Source organism: Ovis aries, chromosome 1 (genome assembly GCF_016772045.2).
Source record: "Ovis aries strain OAR_USU_Benz2616 breed Rambouillet chromosome 1, ARS-UI_Ramb_v3.0, whole genome shotgun sequence".
NCBI classification, from domain to species: Eukaryota; Metazoa; Chordata; class Mammalia; order Artiodactyla; family Bovidae; genus Ovis; species Ovis aries.
This window is the reverse complement of record NC_056054.1, coordinates 84,315,749-84,333,101: the sequence shown is the minus strand read 5'-3', so window position 1 is coordinate 84,333,101 and position 17,353 is coordinate 84,315,749.

The following is a 17,353-nucleotide window of genomic DNA, read 5'->3' as shown; positions in this document are numbered from 1 at the left end:
AAAGCGCATATTTAAATATACACAGAAAAATTGGAAGTGAAACAATGAAAACTGTATAACAGACAACTATTAAACAGAATGAAGCTAGTATATATAAAAATCAGACAAAACAGATTTTAAGGCAAAAAAATTATCAAGCTATCAAGACAGTTTTGTGCAGTGCTGGCATAGATAAGTTGACGGAATAGAGATCTCAGAATCAGACTCAGAAACTTAATATATGACAGAGGTGGCATTTCCAACTCTAGGGAAAGGTTGATCTAGCTGGGAAAAAAACGATGCTCAAACAATGGTGACCCATAAGGAATAAAATATATATTAGATTCATATCTCTCACCATACCCACAAGTTAATATCAGAAGATTAATAAAACCTACTGTGCAAATTAAATCTTTAGACCTTTAAGAAGTTATAAAGAACTTCTCTGTTAGAAAAATATCTTTTAATACTTCTAGGAGAGGAGTTTAATAAATTGAACCCACAGAGAATAAACTATAAAGGGAAGAAATTAAGTTTTACTGCATAAAAATTAAAATGTAAAAAAGTATATTATGAAGAGATGCCATAAGTAACAACAGAAAAGTAAAATTATAAGCTATATACTAGAAGATAATTTCAATGCATATAAATAGGAGAGGAGTAAGATGCAGAATTTACAAAGACCTCCCATAAATCATTACAGAAAAGATTAACAACTCAATATAAAAAAGACAAGGTATTTAAACTTAAAAGGAAATTAAAATGTCCAACAAACAAGTGAAAATATGTTCAGCCTAACTAGTAATCAAAAAATGCAAATTACAACCACAATGAAATACAATTTTACACCTATTTGATTGATAAACATTTAAAAAAACCTTGAAAATACTAATCAGTGGAGAGGATGTTGAGCAGTGGAAGCACCCATACACTAGTGGTAAGAATATATATTGAAAAATCCATACAGGAAATGGTTACGGACTGAATGAGTTTCTCCAAATTCATATGTTGTAGCTCTAATTACCAGTGGGATGATATTTGCAAGTAGGGTCTTTTGGCCTGGAGGAAGGCATGGCAACCCACTCCAGTATTCTTGCCTGGAGAATCCCTATGGAGAGAGCTGCCTGGTTGGCTACAGTCCATAGAGTCAAAAAGAGTCAAATATAGCACAGCCCAGCACAGGGCCTTTTGGAGGTAATTAGGCAACCCACTCCAATATCCTTGCCTGGAGAATTCCATGGACAGAGGAGCCTGACTGGCTACAGTCCATGGGGTCGCAAAGAGTCAGACATACCTGAGCAACCAACACACACAGGTTTAGATGAAATGGTGAGAATGGTCCTTCCATGATGAGATTAGAGTCCTTCAAAGAAGAAATACAAGATATCTCTCATATGAGGTCACAGCAGAGAAGGTGGTTAGCTGTCTGCAAGCTAGAAAGAGAGCTCTCTCTAGGAACCAAATGGGACGGCACCCTGATCTTTGAATTCTTATCCTCCAGAAGCATGAAAAATAAATTTGTCATTTAAACCACCCAGTCTATTTTGTTACGGTATCTGCAGTTAACTAAGAGATCAGTTTCACAGTATGTAGCCGAGTGTAAGGTGTGTAGATACTATGTGGTGGATACAATGAAGATATGCCAGCATTCTTTCCCACGTTGGTCTACTGTGTGCGTGTGCATGCTAAGTCAGTTCAATCATGTCTAACTCTGCAACCCTATGGACCATAGCCCGCCAGGTTCCTCTCTCCATGGAATTCTCCAGGCAAGGATATTGGAGTCGGTTGTTAATAATTGTTGTTTCTGTCTACTACAATTGAACACTGACCAAAATTTGACCTAGAATCCTACATCTAGATATATACCCTAAGAAAACTTTTTGCATATGTACTCAACTTCTACATATATTTCCTAAGTACGCTCTGGTGTTTGTGCCCAAGGAGACGTATAAAAAATAAATTCAGAGTGGCATGGTTTCTAATAGCAAATATATACTTGATAGGAAAATGAATAAAAAAGTAGTATAATCTTGCAATCTCTGACATATTTTATAATAATTAAAAATAATAATCGAACATAAGCACATAAGACATAACTAGCAGCATTTGGTTAGCTTAACAAAATAGTGGCAGTTTCTAAGTGCAAGGCTTTAGGAATCAGATGATTAGAAATGAATCTCCTTCTCCTTTGTTCTCAGTTGTATATTCTTAGGGTTTGTTCACTAAGCTTTTCTTCTTACCATACATATTCTTCCAGGGCTTTCTCATGCATTCCTACAGTTTTAAGTACATTGTATATATTGATGATTGTCAAATATATATCCCCAAATTTCCAATTCGTAATGTCCACTGACTACTGGCTATCTCTCCATGTAGGTATATTGAGGTTATTTTAAATTCAGTAAGACAGCAAATGATCTTTGCTTCCAAACCAGCTTTTCATTTCGTTTTCCCAATCTCGGTCTAGAGACAATGCCATTCTTTATTTCCCCAAATTAGAAATCTGGTATCATCCTTGCCTATATTGTTTCCTTCACACCCTGCCCCTCACACACCGGCACTTTGTTGAAATTTTTTCTCATCAATTATACTGTCACTTCATATATCTACTATTCAAAACCCTTTTAACTTATTGTCACCTCGCCTGAAATCTTACCCACCTCTCCGTTCCATATAACAAAATAAGTGACATTTCTAAAGCAAAATATTATATCATTCTCTTTTTAAATGTCTCTCAATGGATTCCTATTGCTACTAACCATAATACTCATGGCCTTCATGATACAGCTTCCAACTACCTTTCAGTGTTCCCACTTTTTTTCTGCTCTACAATGCAATCCATATTATGCCTCTCAGTTTCTTAGACTGTGGTCTTTCTGATATTCGCAGCTTCCCATGTGCTTTTTGTTTTGTGTGGTGTACACTTATCTTCCCTTTCTACTCATGTCTATTAGGTCTCAGGTGAGACACTGATATCTTCCAGTAGTATGTATCTCTAACATTCTCTTCTTTCCTCACATTACATTCCCTTTCCCACAAGTCTGTATGTGTATCTAACAGTTAAGCCCTTAAGAAGAACATAACCACCATATCCTCATCACACTGACTATATTTAGCAATTAGTCTCAATATCAATTAATGTTCAGTCTGTGTACAAACTTCCTTGATTGACTCAAAACAGTTTACAGTGGACTTGCTTGAATCAGAATCAAAATCCACACATTGCAATAGGTTTATTAATACCTATTGTCTATTGTTGTTGCTGTTGTTCAATCACTAAGCCGTGTCCAACTCTTTGCGACCCTATGCACTGCAGCACGCCAGGCTTCCCTGCCCTTCACTACTTCACTATCTCCTGGAGTTTGCTCAAACTCCTGTCCATTGAATCAGTGATGCCATCCAACCATCTCATCCTGTGTCACCCCCTTCTCTTCTTGCCCTCAATCTTTCCCAGCATCAGGGTCTTTCCCAATGACTTGGCTATTTGCATCAGGTGGGCCAAAATATTAGAGCTTCAGCTTCAGCATCAGTCGTTCTAATGAATAGTCAGGGATGATTTCATTTTGGATTGACTGGTTTGATCTCCTTGCAGTCCAAGAGCCTCTTAAGAGTCTTCTCCAGCACTACAGTTCAAAAGCATCAATTCTTCGGTGCTCAGCCTTCTTTATGGTACAATTCTCTCATCCATACATGACTACTGGAAAAACTATAGCTCTGACTGTATGGACCTTTGTCAGCAAAGTGTTGTCTCTGCTTTTTAATAGACTGTCTAGGTTTGTCATAGCTTTTCTTCCAAGGAGCAAGAGTCTTTTAATTCTGTGGCTGCCATCACTGTCTGCATTGATTTTGGAGCCCAAGAAAATAAAATCTGCCACTGTTTCCACATGTTCTCCATTTTTTTTTCCATGAACTGATAGGACTGGATGCCATAATCTTTGTTTTTTGAATATTGAATTTTAAGCCAGTATTTTCACTCTCTTCTTTCACCTTCATCATGAGACTCTTTAGTTCCTCTTCACTTTCTGCCATTAAAGTAGTGTCATCTGCACATCTGAAGTTATTGATATTTCTCTCAGCAATCTTGATTCCAGCTTGCGCTTCATCCAGCCTGGCATTCCACATGATGTACTCTGCATATAAGTTAAATAAGCAGGGTGACAATATACAGCCTTGACGTACTCCTTTCCCAACTTTGAACCAGTCCATTGTCCCATGTCCAGTTATAACTTTTGCTTCTTGTCTTGCATACAGATTTCTCAAGAGGCAGGTAATTTGGTCTAGCATTCCCATTTCTTTAGTTCCTTTTCCCATTTCAGTGGCATTTTAGGGAAGAACTCATGGATTTTTCTGATGGAATTTCCATATACCATATTTTACTAATGTGAGTTTCATGGTAACATTTAGCTGGTTCCTCTATCCACCACATTTTCTAATAGTTAGTGTTTAAATCTAAAGGCTTGATTTAGATGCATATCATGATTTTAGTAAGAATATTGAGCAGATTGTGTGGTGTGCTTCCTGTTGTGTTCAAAAGGATACAAATAACAGCTAGTTGTCTCTCTTTTAGGGCTGTTAAGGTGATCAGTCACTTCAGATGGTTCCAAACTAATCTGTCTATTACAAAGTTACCCATTAATCTTTTATCTAATGATGTTCATAGTCACTGATGATTGTTGTCTACACCCAATATTCCATTAGAGTTGTAGTATGATGATGCTTCTCATTCTTTCATTTCTCCTGCATTTGGTTACTGTGGAACATGACTGATAGAGAAAAAGCAGCATGCTTTACTTACTAATTTTAAGAATATTGGCTTGGTGCCTGTTTTGATCACCCCATGGGAAAAGGGCTCAACTACCCACACATCATTTAGTTTAATATTGATACTTAGGATGCCACAAATGCATAAAGAGGATATGAAGAGATTTGTTATTCATATAATGAGTCTTCCTGAGGAGAGCTGCAAGCTCCCAAGCAGCTCTCTGAAATGGTTCAGAGAGCAAGGTAGGGGTGACTGGGTTTGACTTCTGTTGTGGTTAGTGGATGGGGCTGGAGGAATGGCTCCTGCCTAAAGATTGTGGCTTGTCTGGCTTAAGCATTGCAGAAGAGGGCACACGGGCTTTCCCAGAAGTGGAAATTATATGAGAAGGGGGAAAAGTGGGGCTTGAAACGATCAACAGTCAAAAATTAAAAAAAAATAGAGTCAACCTGTTTACTGCAGTTCACCCTGATATTTGTCCAATGATTGAAAGGTGCCACATTTTATTTAATTAAATTTGAAATTAGCCATAATGGCATTTATGAGGCCTGAAGCCTAAGGCTAGCGAAGGAGGTAAAATTTCTATTGAATGCCTTAGTGTCATCACCTCTTCTCTAAAGATGTCTTATATAATGGATTTCAATCTGTGAAGGACCTATTTTAATTTACCTTGGGCCATATTAATTATTTTTAACCAGGGGGATACATGGATTCCCATCTTGTCAAACTGATTATAAGTGCAAAAATTTAATATAATTTAAATGTATCACTTGTTGGTTCAGAGTATACATGCCCACCCTGGAATATTTTAGAGCAATGAGTGCTACAGCTGTAGAGAATTTAGGCATGGAAACAGTTCTGATGGCTAAGGTGAATCTTGCCTGTTTGTCTTTTACCTTTGGTGGCTACCTTAAAAATATAGGGTTTACATTATTGAAATTTAGTGGGATCTCAGGTATAATTTTAAGTTGAACCCCAGCATAAAGATTTGTTAACAGATGCATTTCATCACACATTAAAGTTAACTCAGACCTTATATTATAGAAGCACAAAAGCCAATCACATGTCTTTATATTTGGGGGTAGAGGATTTTTTAAACAAACTTTTCTTTCCAAAGCAATTTTAGCTTTACAGTGAAATGGAGCATAAGGTACAGAGACTACTTTATACTCCCTCCCCTGACGTAAGTGTTGCTTCCCTCATTCTCAACATCCACTACTGGCCTGGTACATTTGTTAACTGCTTAACTTACATTGATACATTTTTTTTTATCACTCAAAGTCCATAGTTTACATTCCAGCTCACTCTTGATGTTGTACTTCCTATGGGTTTAGTATAATGTACAATGACACAAGTCTGCTATTATAGTATCATATATACTCGCCTCCCCCTGGAGCGGGGCATGGCAACCCACTCCAGTATTCTTTCCTGGAGAATCCCAGGGACAGAGGAACCTGGTGGGCTAAGGCCCATAGGGTTGTGAAGAGTCAGACACGACTGAAGTGATTTAGGAGGCATGCAAGGATGTATTACATTGAGCATATTTTCATGTGCTGGGCCTTCTTCTTTGGTGAGGTGTCTGTTCATGTCTTCTTATCTTTCATCCATTTTTAAATTGAGTTGCTTGTTTTCCTGTTCTTGAGTTTTAACTGTTCCCTGTATATTTTGGATAACAGTCCTTTATTAGATATATCTTTAGCAAATATTTTCCTCCAGTCTGTAGTGTCTTCTCATTTTCCTTCTCATTTTTGTCCTTTGCAAATCACAAACTTTTAATATTAGCAAAGTTCAGCTTAGTGATTTTTTCTTTTATGAATCATGTGTTTGGCATATCTAAAAAGCCATTTCCACAGCCAGGCCATCTAGCTTTTCTCCTATGCTACCTCATTGTGTGCTGAATATTTTTGTATTGCTGTTAAGTATTCTTGGGCTTCCCTTGTGGCTCAGATGGTAAAGACTCCTCCTGCAATGCAGGAGACCTGGGTTCAATCCCTGGTATTCTTAAGGTGTGTTCTTGGAATGCAATATAGTCACTTGAAATCATCTCATCCTTTTGGTCTTGCTTTTAAGATTTGTTGTATGGAGACAGAGCAGCATTTAGTCTGGGGCTAATTTTACTCTGGGCTTCCCTGGTGGCTCAGTGGTACAGAATCTGCTTGCAATGCAGGAGATGAGGGTTCAACCCCTAGGTTGAGAAGATCTCCTGGAGAAGGAAATGGCAGCCCACTCCAGTATGCGTCCTCAGGAAATCCTTGGACAGAGGAGCCTGGAGGGCTAGGGTCCATGAAGGTGGCAAAAGGGTCGGATCTAACCTAGCAGCTAAACAACAGCAATTTTCCTCCACTACTGTGGAAAAAAAAATCCTTGCGAGTATTCCTTCCAGGGCCCTATAAGTTTTGATGTCTTTCAGCTTGGCTCGTGGGAATAGACAATATTCCAGTGAGTTTGGTCCTGTCCCTTCTAATCCGTCCCAGGACTTAGGTACTTTTCTTACACATTATGGGTCTTTAGAGTTCCTCCTCTGTGTAGCATTTTTAAAGTGCTCTGTCCTGTGAAGTTTAACTTTGTATGCCCTGAGCTCACAAATCCATGTTTTCACCTCAGGAAACTATTGTCTTTTGCTTGGGTTCCTCCCACCTAGTCTGTGTCATGCCTGGGAAACTTCTCAAGGCAGTAAGCTGAGAAAATTTTAAGGATCACCTCATTTGACTCCTGTCCCTCAAGGATGAATATTCTCCATTACCTGATATCTACTATCTTGAAACACCATTATTTCATGTATTTTAATCAGTTTTTTGGTTCAGGTAGGCTAATGAGTCCAATATATGTCATTTGATCTGAGCTGGAATTGGAAGATTGTTTGGTTTCTTTTAGCAATTAAATAAAATGGCATGTTAAAATACTCCATACATATTCTCATTACTTCCAGAAAATGTGTGAGGTATGCCAACTACAAATTGGCACTTGCCGTTGACATTTGCCATCTACCTCTACAAGGATTAAATCATATGCTGCTGTAGCTGCTGATTTTCAACGTGCCCTGAAAGGAGTTCAGAGTGGGGAGCAGAAATGAGGCACTCTGTCCTGGGGGAAATCGGCTGCACAGGTCTTCTGATAGATATTTTCTGGAGACAATTTTATAAGCCCAATTTTTGTATCTCCTCATATCTAGAAAAGCACTAAAGTCCTTCGTGGTGATGACTATTCCTCATGACTAGCAGAAACCTTCCGTAAAAAAATATGTGCTTGATTGCATGTATTACCCCTTCATCAAAATTTTGTATACAGTTACCTTCCCCCTTGCTTATTTGGAGCAGTTTCTCAGAGCTATCTGAGGTGCTGGCTCCTGGGCTGCAATCCCCATTTTGCCCCACATAAAGTTTAACTCACACCTCTCACGTTGTGCATTTTTTTTAAGTCAGCAGGCATAAATGTGTGTGTGTGTGTGTGTGTGTGTGTGTTAGTTGCTTAGTCGTGTCCGACTCTTTGCAACCCCATCGACTGCAGCCCATCAGGCCCTTCCATCCATGGGATTCTCCAGTCAAGAACACTGGAGTGGGTTGCCATTTCCTTCTCCAAAAGAAACTGAGAGAGAAAGAAAGTGAAGTTGCTCAGCTATGTCTGACTCTGCGACCCCATGGACTGTAGCCTACCAGGCTCCTATATCCATGGAATTTTCCAGGCAAGAGTACTGGTGTGGGTAGCCATTTCCTTCTCCCAGGTATAAATATCATCTTGTTACTCAAAAAGTAACCGTGAAGTTCTATTTTAATATAGATTTTTTAAAATTATGAAAGTCATAGTATATGTATTTTGTAGATTATTTGGAAAACAGAAACACTAAAAAGAATATTAAAATCATCTATAATCATACAATCAAGATATTTTGGAGTATAGTCTCCTAATTCATTTTTTTTACATGTACTGGAATCCTTTCCTCCCAGTATGATATAATAAGAATTTTTGATGACATGGGCTATTTTTAAAAATATGATTTTCAATGAATAGATGAAAATCTATTTATAGATCTACAATTCTTTATTCAACCATTGTCTTTCTATGGGGGCATTTAGATAATTTTGAATTTTTGCAACTCTCACATTTTACATAATCTTTTCCAGAATTCTGATTATTTCTTTAAAGTAGATTTTTTAAAGTAGACAGATAATTACCAGTTCAGTCTTTCCTGTAGAAATAAAGGAAAGTGATAACTTTTGTTTGTAAAAGGTCTTTTTTAGTAGATAGTATATTTTCTTTTGTGGGATTAGAGTTGATTAATGCTAAACATCTTTTGCATACTGCATTGTAACACTGCAGGTATAAATAAACTTAGTTTAGTCAAGACACTTCTCTGTATTCATGCTGGTTAATTGAAAATCCCATAACCAGGAGGAAGATTCTGAAAGATTAATGAAGTTTGTCAAAGAAGCTAGGAGACAGTGATCCAGATGCTGAGATAATTTTTCCTGCTCCCCTTTTTACTTTCACCATATTGGAATAAACACATCATTGGAAAAAAGATGACTTCAGTAAAAAATGTATATGAAAGGACTGGTATACCTATAATGAATGAAGCTATGATCTAGTGATCATACCATTGGTACTCAAATTCTGTCCTTTTCATTTATGAGTTAGGTGGACTTCTTAATATCTTTGGGTACCAGTTTTTGCTTCTGTAAAATGAGAATAGTGTGATATCTCAAATGGTTATTTTGAGAATTCAATGAGTAAATCCATAGCATTAGAGCAGTGCTTGGCAAGTAGTAGTTAAGATTTAGTAGATGTTAATGTCAATCCTCCACAAGACCTTTATGAAAAATTCACTTTTCCTTTGTAAATTATTATTAAATACTTATTAGATAAATCAGCTGGTTAGTTTCTGTTAAAAAAAAAAAAAGAGAGAGAGAGAAAGTTCATATTAAAGCCTTATGAGGCCAGTAGGTTTTACGTAGTCTTCTAGTCATGAACGTTATCATCAATCAGTGTCTTATAAAGGAAACTAACTTCTGTCTACCATAGGACTCCCTTTTAAAATTTCTTTGGCAGCTGGTCTCACCATTGTTCATCATCAGTTTACTTATGGCTGTGCTGGCTCTTGGCTGCTGTTGGGCTTTTCTCTAGTTGCGGCAAGCAGGGGTTACCCTCGAGGTGCAGTGCTTGGGCTTCTCACTGTGGTGGCTTTTCTTGTTGTGGAGCACGGGCTGTAGGGCACTCAGGCTTCAAGAGTTGCGGCACATGGCCTCTGGGCTCTAGAGCACAGGCTCAGTCGTTGTGGCTCATGGGCCTGGTTGTCTGTGGCACGTGGGATCTTCCCAGATCAGGGATCAAACCTGTGTCCCCTGCAGTGGCAGGAAGATTCTTTACCACTGAGCCAGCGGGGAAGCCCCTGGTTTCACCACTCAATCCCAGTCCCCAAAGCTGACTTCCTTCCTGAAATTGTATGCTTCACTGTGGGACAGTGAAGACTAGAAAAAAATATTCTTTATGTTATGTATCCATAATTTCTACCTTTGCCTTCAGGTTTCACTTTGAAGAAGTCAACTATGTCCACTTTTATCTACACTATAGCTTAGGTTTTACTCCTTCAAGCAATTCACGAGATTTTCTTTAATCTTTTTATGTTATAGACAAGTTTTCCTTGTCTTTTATTATTATCCTGGGCCAATCTTTTTCACAGAAAACAACCAAACTGCATAGTTTTTAGCTCCAACATCAAGTAAAAAAGATAGCATTTCTGTAGCTAAATTTAGCTACAGAACACTTAAAATTTAGATATTAGAGAGGCATATTAAATTTTTATTTTTTTCATGTATATGAAATAGAGATTTATCATGAGTGTAATTGTCTTCTTGAGTAGTAATTTTCAATTCCCTAGGATATAGGGAATTATACAGATTTTGACATTTTTTAAATCACTGCACGTTTGACTTTTCTTTCCTAGAAACTGTTTTCTCTTTCAGTAACATCAAATGCTACAAAAACTTACATTAAAAATCAATTTTATATTTCTGATTCTCTGTGCTGTGAAATTGCAATAGTAGATCCAGGAATAAACAAATAGGATCTCATTCTCTCTCTCTTTTTTAATTTATTTATTTTAATTGGAGGCTAATTACTTTACAATATTGTAGTAGTTTTTGCTATACATTGACATGAATTAGCCATGGGTGTACATGTGTTCCCCATTCTGAACCCCTCCTCCCACCTCCCTCTCCATCCCATCTCTCAGGGTCTTCTCTGTTTTAACCATCTACCTATTTTGGTTTTTAAACACTTATCCTTAGTCCCTTTGTTCACTTGTAATTGGGAAAAAATTGCTAATTTTTTAAAGTATTTAAGCCAACCCATTTATTTTACAGGTGAATAAATGGAGGCTCACAGATATTAAGTCACTAGTCCTATATTATCTAGCTCTTTGATGTAAAAGCCTAAATTAAAAATGAGATCTAACACATATGGTTATTACTAATATTTTTGAAAAGATTTTATTAACAAATAGTTTACTGGTAATCATTTTAAATTATTTCTCACTTACTGACACTTTAGCATGACTAATTGCTCGGCAGCAATACAGGCACTCCAAGGAAGCCTAAGATATGCACCTCTACTCACTGTACTCCCAGTGGAGGAGACATACACAGGACTTTGAGGTAAACTGCAGTGGCAGACCCCACTTAGTGTTCTTATCTGGAGAATCCCAGGGACGGGGCAGCCTGGTAGGCTGCTTGCTATGGGGTCACACAGAATTGGACACGACTGAAGCGACTTAGCTGCAGCAGCAGTGGCAGGCAGAACTGGAGGTGGTAGATTGAAGCAAGAGCCAGCTGGGGAGAAAGGTGACGAAGATAGAGCAATCAACCAGAGTGAAACCAGTTATAGAGAAATCGTTTGGGAAATTGTGAGAACATTAATAGATCCTCCTAACCACCACCGTCTTCTTATCTACCTTGTGCTATGGGTTAGAGCTGAAGAAAATACCTAACAGAATGATGGAAGCAATTCTGTACTTCCAGCAATTATTTACTTGAGGTCAGGTAAGCCTCAAGTTCCCAGCAATCCTATAGATCCTAATCAGTTTCTTTTTAAATTGTAATCATGTGCCTTTCTAAATTCTTCCATACTAAGACCCCTAACTGTACACACCTCTTAGAACTGATTGATGATGAAGATTATTTTGCTAAGTTTTATTGTTATAACTATAAATGTAAGTACACTTCAGCTAAAAAGAATACCACACTATTCATAAATTGAAGAATCTATTACCATCAGGAAGAAACTGAACAATTAAGGAATATATTCTTTCCATTTAATTCTAAGTGAGAATTGGCACTGGGGGATAAAACTCTTAACTTGCTGCCTTTTTTTTTTTTTTTTTCCCATCACCACCATTTGTTATCTTTAACTTTATCCAACTTTTCCACCTTCTCTCCCAGCATAGAGAATGAAATAAGCCTTTGCATCCTAAGTGAATCCATCTACTTGCTTTCAAGGGTCTGGATCCATTATATTTTTTTCATTATGTTTTTAGTCTCCCATCATTTACTGGCTTCTTTATACTATGTATGCTCAACTGTTTCTCATTTTTGTAAGAGAAAATAAATCTCTATCAAGATTGTTTAATTATTATTTAATGCCTTATCTCTTTCCTTTCATAGTCAATTTTCAAATAAGTACAACCTCTACTTCTTTAGGAAATATTCACTATTCCTTAAAGCAGCTTTATTGAGAAACAATTTACACACTGTAAAATTTACCTATTTTAAGTATACAGGTCTCTATGAGTTTTAATAAATATATACAGTCACCATACTCTAGTTTTAGAATACTTCCATTATCCCAAAAAGTTCTTTCATGCCTTTTAGAGTTAATCCCATTCTTACTTCTTGCCCCAAACAATCACCGACCTGATTCTGTCTTCATAGTTTTCTAATTTCTAGAGACTCCAAATTGGATTTGAGCAATATGTCATTCTTTGTATCTAGCTTTTCTCAGATGGCACAGTGTTTTGGCATTCACTATTGTTTTACAAGTATTGCTTGTGTATTCTTTTTTTATTTTGGAGAGGTATTTCATCGTACAGATATACCATAGTCTATTCATCTGCTGATAGACATTTGGATTTTTTCCAGGTGTGGTTAATCATAAATAATGCCTCTATGAATATCATGTACAAGACTTTGGCCGTATGTTTTTATTACCATGGGAGATACCTAGGAGTAGAATTGCTATGTTATACAGTAAGTTTTTGCTTAACTTTTTAAGGAAATACCAAACTTTTTCAAGGTGACTGTATCATTTTTACATTCCTAACAGCAGTGTATGAGAATTCCAGTGTCTCCACATTCTTTCCAACTTTTGAAAAGCCTCCATTATTTATATATATAATTCAGACATTTTATAAATTGGAGTAAAGTTGCTTTACACTGCTGTGTCATTTTCTGCTGTACAACAAAGTGAATGAGCCATGTTGCTGCTGCTTAGTCACTTCAGTCGTGTGCAACACGACTCAGTCATGTACAACATGTGCAACATGTGCTTAGTCACTTCAGTCGTGTGCAACTCTGCACAAAGCTATGGACTGCAGCCCACCAGGCTCCTCTGTTCATGGGGTCCTCTAGGCAAGAGTACTGGAGTGGGTTGCCATGTCCTCCTCCAGGGGATCTTCCCAATCCAGGGATTGAACCCGGGTCTTCTGTATTGCAGGCAGATTCTTTACCACTGAGCCCCTAGGAAAGCCCCTGAGTCAGCTGCAGGTACACATATATTTCCTCTTTTTTGGATTTCTAGGAAAGCCCTTTTGATTAGATTTATTCAAGTGGGTTTTTAGTGGTATTTTTTGTGGTTGAGTGTATTTTGATGTTGAGTATAATTTCCTGTATTTATCATTTGTATATTTAACTTGGAAAAGAGCTTATTTGAATTTTAAAATCAATTTTAATCTATTAGGTTTTTCATTTTATTACCATTAAATTATAAATTTGTACATATTCTGAATACACATGTTTTAAGAATTAAATTATTTGTAAGTATTTCTCCAGTATAAGACTTGTCTTTCCATTTTTGAGGTTATTTTTTAATTTGAATTTATAAAAATAAAATGTTCCTTATACAGACTGTAGTTTTGGTGTCATATTTTAGAACCATTGCCTAACCCAAAGTTTCAAAGATTTTCTCCTCTGTTTTTGTCTTACAGTTTCCTAGTTCTAGGTTTTACATTCAAGTCTATGATTCATTTTGAATTATATTTGGATATGGTACAAAGCACGGATGAAAATTTGTTTTAATGCATATGGATATCTGATTTTAGCACAGTTTGTAGGAAGTCAATTATTCCCCCTGACATGTGTGCTCTTTGGAAGAAAGTTTCAATGGATAGCCAATTCTTCAGGGCTGAGGAATTATGCTCCATCCCCCTGAGAGTGGAGTAACTATACAATTATATGGAATTCTTCTGCATAAATAGTTTATCTGTTTCTCCACAATTATTAACTTATTCATTCATTTTTATCAGTGTAGACTCGATATTTATCTTATACTCTGGTTTATAATCCATTACTGTTTTATATCCTTCTTCTTGTGATATTCAAGTTATGACTAAGTTACACTTTTAGAAATTGTCCTACATTTCTTAGATGTCTGTCCTATTTTTTACAAGTCTCTTTATTTTCATTGCAGTTCAGTGTGGGAAGCTTCTGATGAATTATCATCACAGTCAATGATTCTTTCCTGTGCTATGTTGAGCCTACTGATCAGCCACTCAAAACACTCTTTTTCTTTGTTACAAAGATTTTTATCTGTAGCATTTCTTTTTGATTTATTTTTAACAGTTTCCATCTCTGGCATGGTCCAGAGGTTTGTTTGCTTTTATCATTAGATCTCTTAAAACATTAATTGTAGTTATTTTAAGTTCCCTGTGGGATGATACTAACATCTGCGTCATAACAGATCTGGTTCTTTTTTTTTTTTTCCTCTGCTGTGTTTGGCATGCCTTGTAGTTTTTTCTCCAAAGCTGGACATCTTGTACCAGGTAATAGGAATTGAGGTACTTTAGTGTAAGAATATATGGTGATCTGGCTAGGAGTGGGGTGTGTTTAATGTTTTTTGTAACCATAGGTGCCAGAGGCTTCAGCTTCTCTAGAGGCCTGCTTTTGTATCCCTTCTTGACTTTGGGATTTCCTTATGCCTCCTTCTGAAAGAGCCTGTGTCTTGCAGTTCTTCCAGGTATAATCCACTGTCTCTATATTGAAGCCCTGTTGGTGTGATGGAGAAGTGTTGGGGAGAGAGGTATTCTATAATCGTACATTTAAGTCTCGATGTTTTAATGGATTTGTGTCTTAGGTTTATGTCTTTTACAAGCGTTTCTCAATTGGTATAGCATTTTTTGTTTACTTTTCCTTCTTTTGCCTACCACTTTCCCTGGATTTAGTTTTCCCTATCCTCTTGAAATCTTGACTCTTGTTGAATTTTTTCCCCCCTTTTTATGAAATAAAAAGGCTAGATAGTACTGGAGTGGAAAAATGCCCTTCTCCCGACTGGGATAGGCTTTGGCCAAATATTTTCCTCTGGAGCACAGCTACATGTCCTGATGAGGGTCTGGACACAGTTCTTAATGATTATTCTTCCCTGTGTTTGAGAAGTAAGGCCAAAAGTTACAATTGTGTGCTGTCTTGGCATCTGGTAAAACTAGGAGGACGTTGAATGTCTTAACTGAAATTCCTTTGTTTTCAAGGTAGCTGTGATTTGTTTTATTCAGGTATGGTGAACACATGAGATAATACGATTGTCATGAAGGAAGAACTTCTATATTCACAGATCCCTAGAAATAGAAAGCATAACACGTTACACAGGGCCACAAGGGGAATTACCAAGGTCAATCAGCAGACAGGAAGCCAGGGGAGAATGTTGTCAGGAATCTTTATTGTAGTTTCCACAGGAAGGAACAGGTAAGGCAGGGTAAATATAATTGGCTACTTTGAATAATTTCTGCAGATTTGGGTATATGGGGACTATTCCTGGTTGTGTGATACTTGGTCCTGGACGAGTACGGTGGGAGAATGATGGCTTGAAGTATAATAATTCAGGGGGTGGACTCTGAATTCACTTCACTTCACTTCGCTTCACTTCAGTTGCTCAGCTGTGTCCTGATCTTTGAGATCCTGTGGACTGTTGTACACCAGGTTCCCTGTCTGTCCATCACCAACTCCCAGAGCTTACTGAAACTCATATCCATTGAGTTGGTGATGCCATCCTACCATATCATCCTCTGTCATCCCCTTCTCTTCCCACCTTCAATCTTTCCCAGCATCAGTGTCTCTTCCAATGAGTCATTTCTACGTATCATGTGGTAAAAGTATTGGAATTTTAGCTTCAGCATCAGTCCTTTCATTGAATATTTGTACTGATTTACTTAGGACTGACTGGTTGGATCTCCTTACAGTCCAAGGGACTCTCAAGAGTCTTCTCCAACACCACAGTTCAAAAGCATCAATTCTTCGGTACACAGCTTTCTTTATAGTCCAACTCTCACATCCATACATGACTATTGGAAAAACCATAGCTTCGACTAGATGGACCTTTGTTGGCAAAGTAATGTCTCTGCTTTTTAATATGCTGTGTAGGTTGGTCATAGCTTTTCTTAAAGGAGCAAGTGTCTTTTAATTTCATGGCTGTAGTCACCATCTGCAGTGATTTTGGAGCCCAAGAAAATAGTCTCTCACTGTTTCCATTGTTTCCCCATCTATTTGGCATGAAGTGATGGGACTGGATGCCATGATCTTGGTTTTTTGAATGTTGAGTTTTAAGCCAATTTTTCACTCTCTTCTTTCTTTTTCACGGAGAAGGCAATGGCAACCCACTCCAGTGTTCTTGCCTGGTAGGCTGTCGTCTATGGGGTAGCATAGAGTCGGACACGACTGATGCGACTTAACAGCAACAGCAGCTTTCACTTTCATCTAGAGGCTTTTTAGTTTTTCTTAATTTCTGCCATAAGGATGGTGTCATGTACAAATCTGAGGTTATTGATATTTCTCCCAGCAATCTTGATTCCAGCTTGTGCTTAATCGAGCCCAGCATTTTGCATGATGTACTCTGCATGTACGGAGAAGGCAATGGTAACCCACTCCAGACTCTTGCCTGGAAACTCCCATGGATGGAGGAGCTTGGTAAGCCGCAGTCCATGGGGTCGCTGAGTCGGAGAGACTGAGCGACTTCACTTTCACTTTTATGCATTGGAGAAGGAAATGGCAACCCACTCCAGTGTTCTTGCCTGGAGAATCCCAGGGGTGGGGAAGCCTTCTTCTGGGCTGTCTTCTATGGGGTCACACAGAATCAGACACGACTAAAGAGACTTAGCAGTGACAGCAGCAGCAACTCTACATGTAAGTTAAATAAGCAGGGTGACAATATACAGCCTTGACATACTCCTTTTCTATCTGGAACCAGTCTGTTGTTCCATGTCCAGTTCTAACTGTTGCTTCCTGACCTGCATACATATTTCTCAGGAAGAAGGTCAGGTGGTCTGGTATTCCCATCTCTTTCAGAATTTTCCACACTTTATTGTGATCCACACAGTCAAAGGCTTTGGCATAGTCAATAAAGCAGAAATAGATGTTTTTC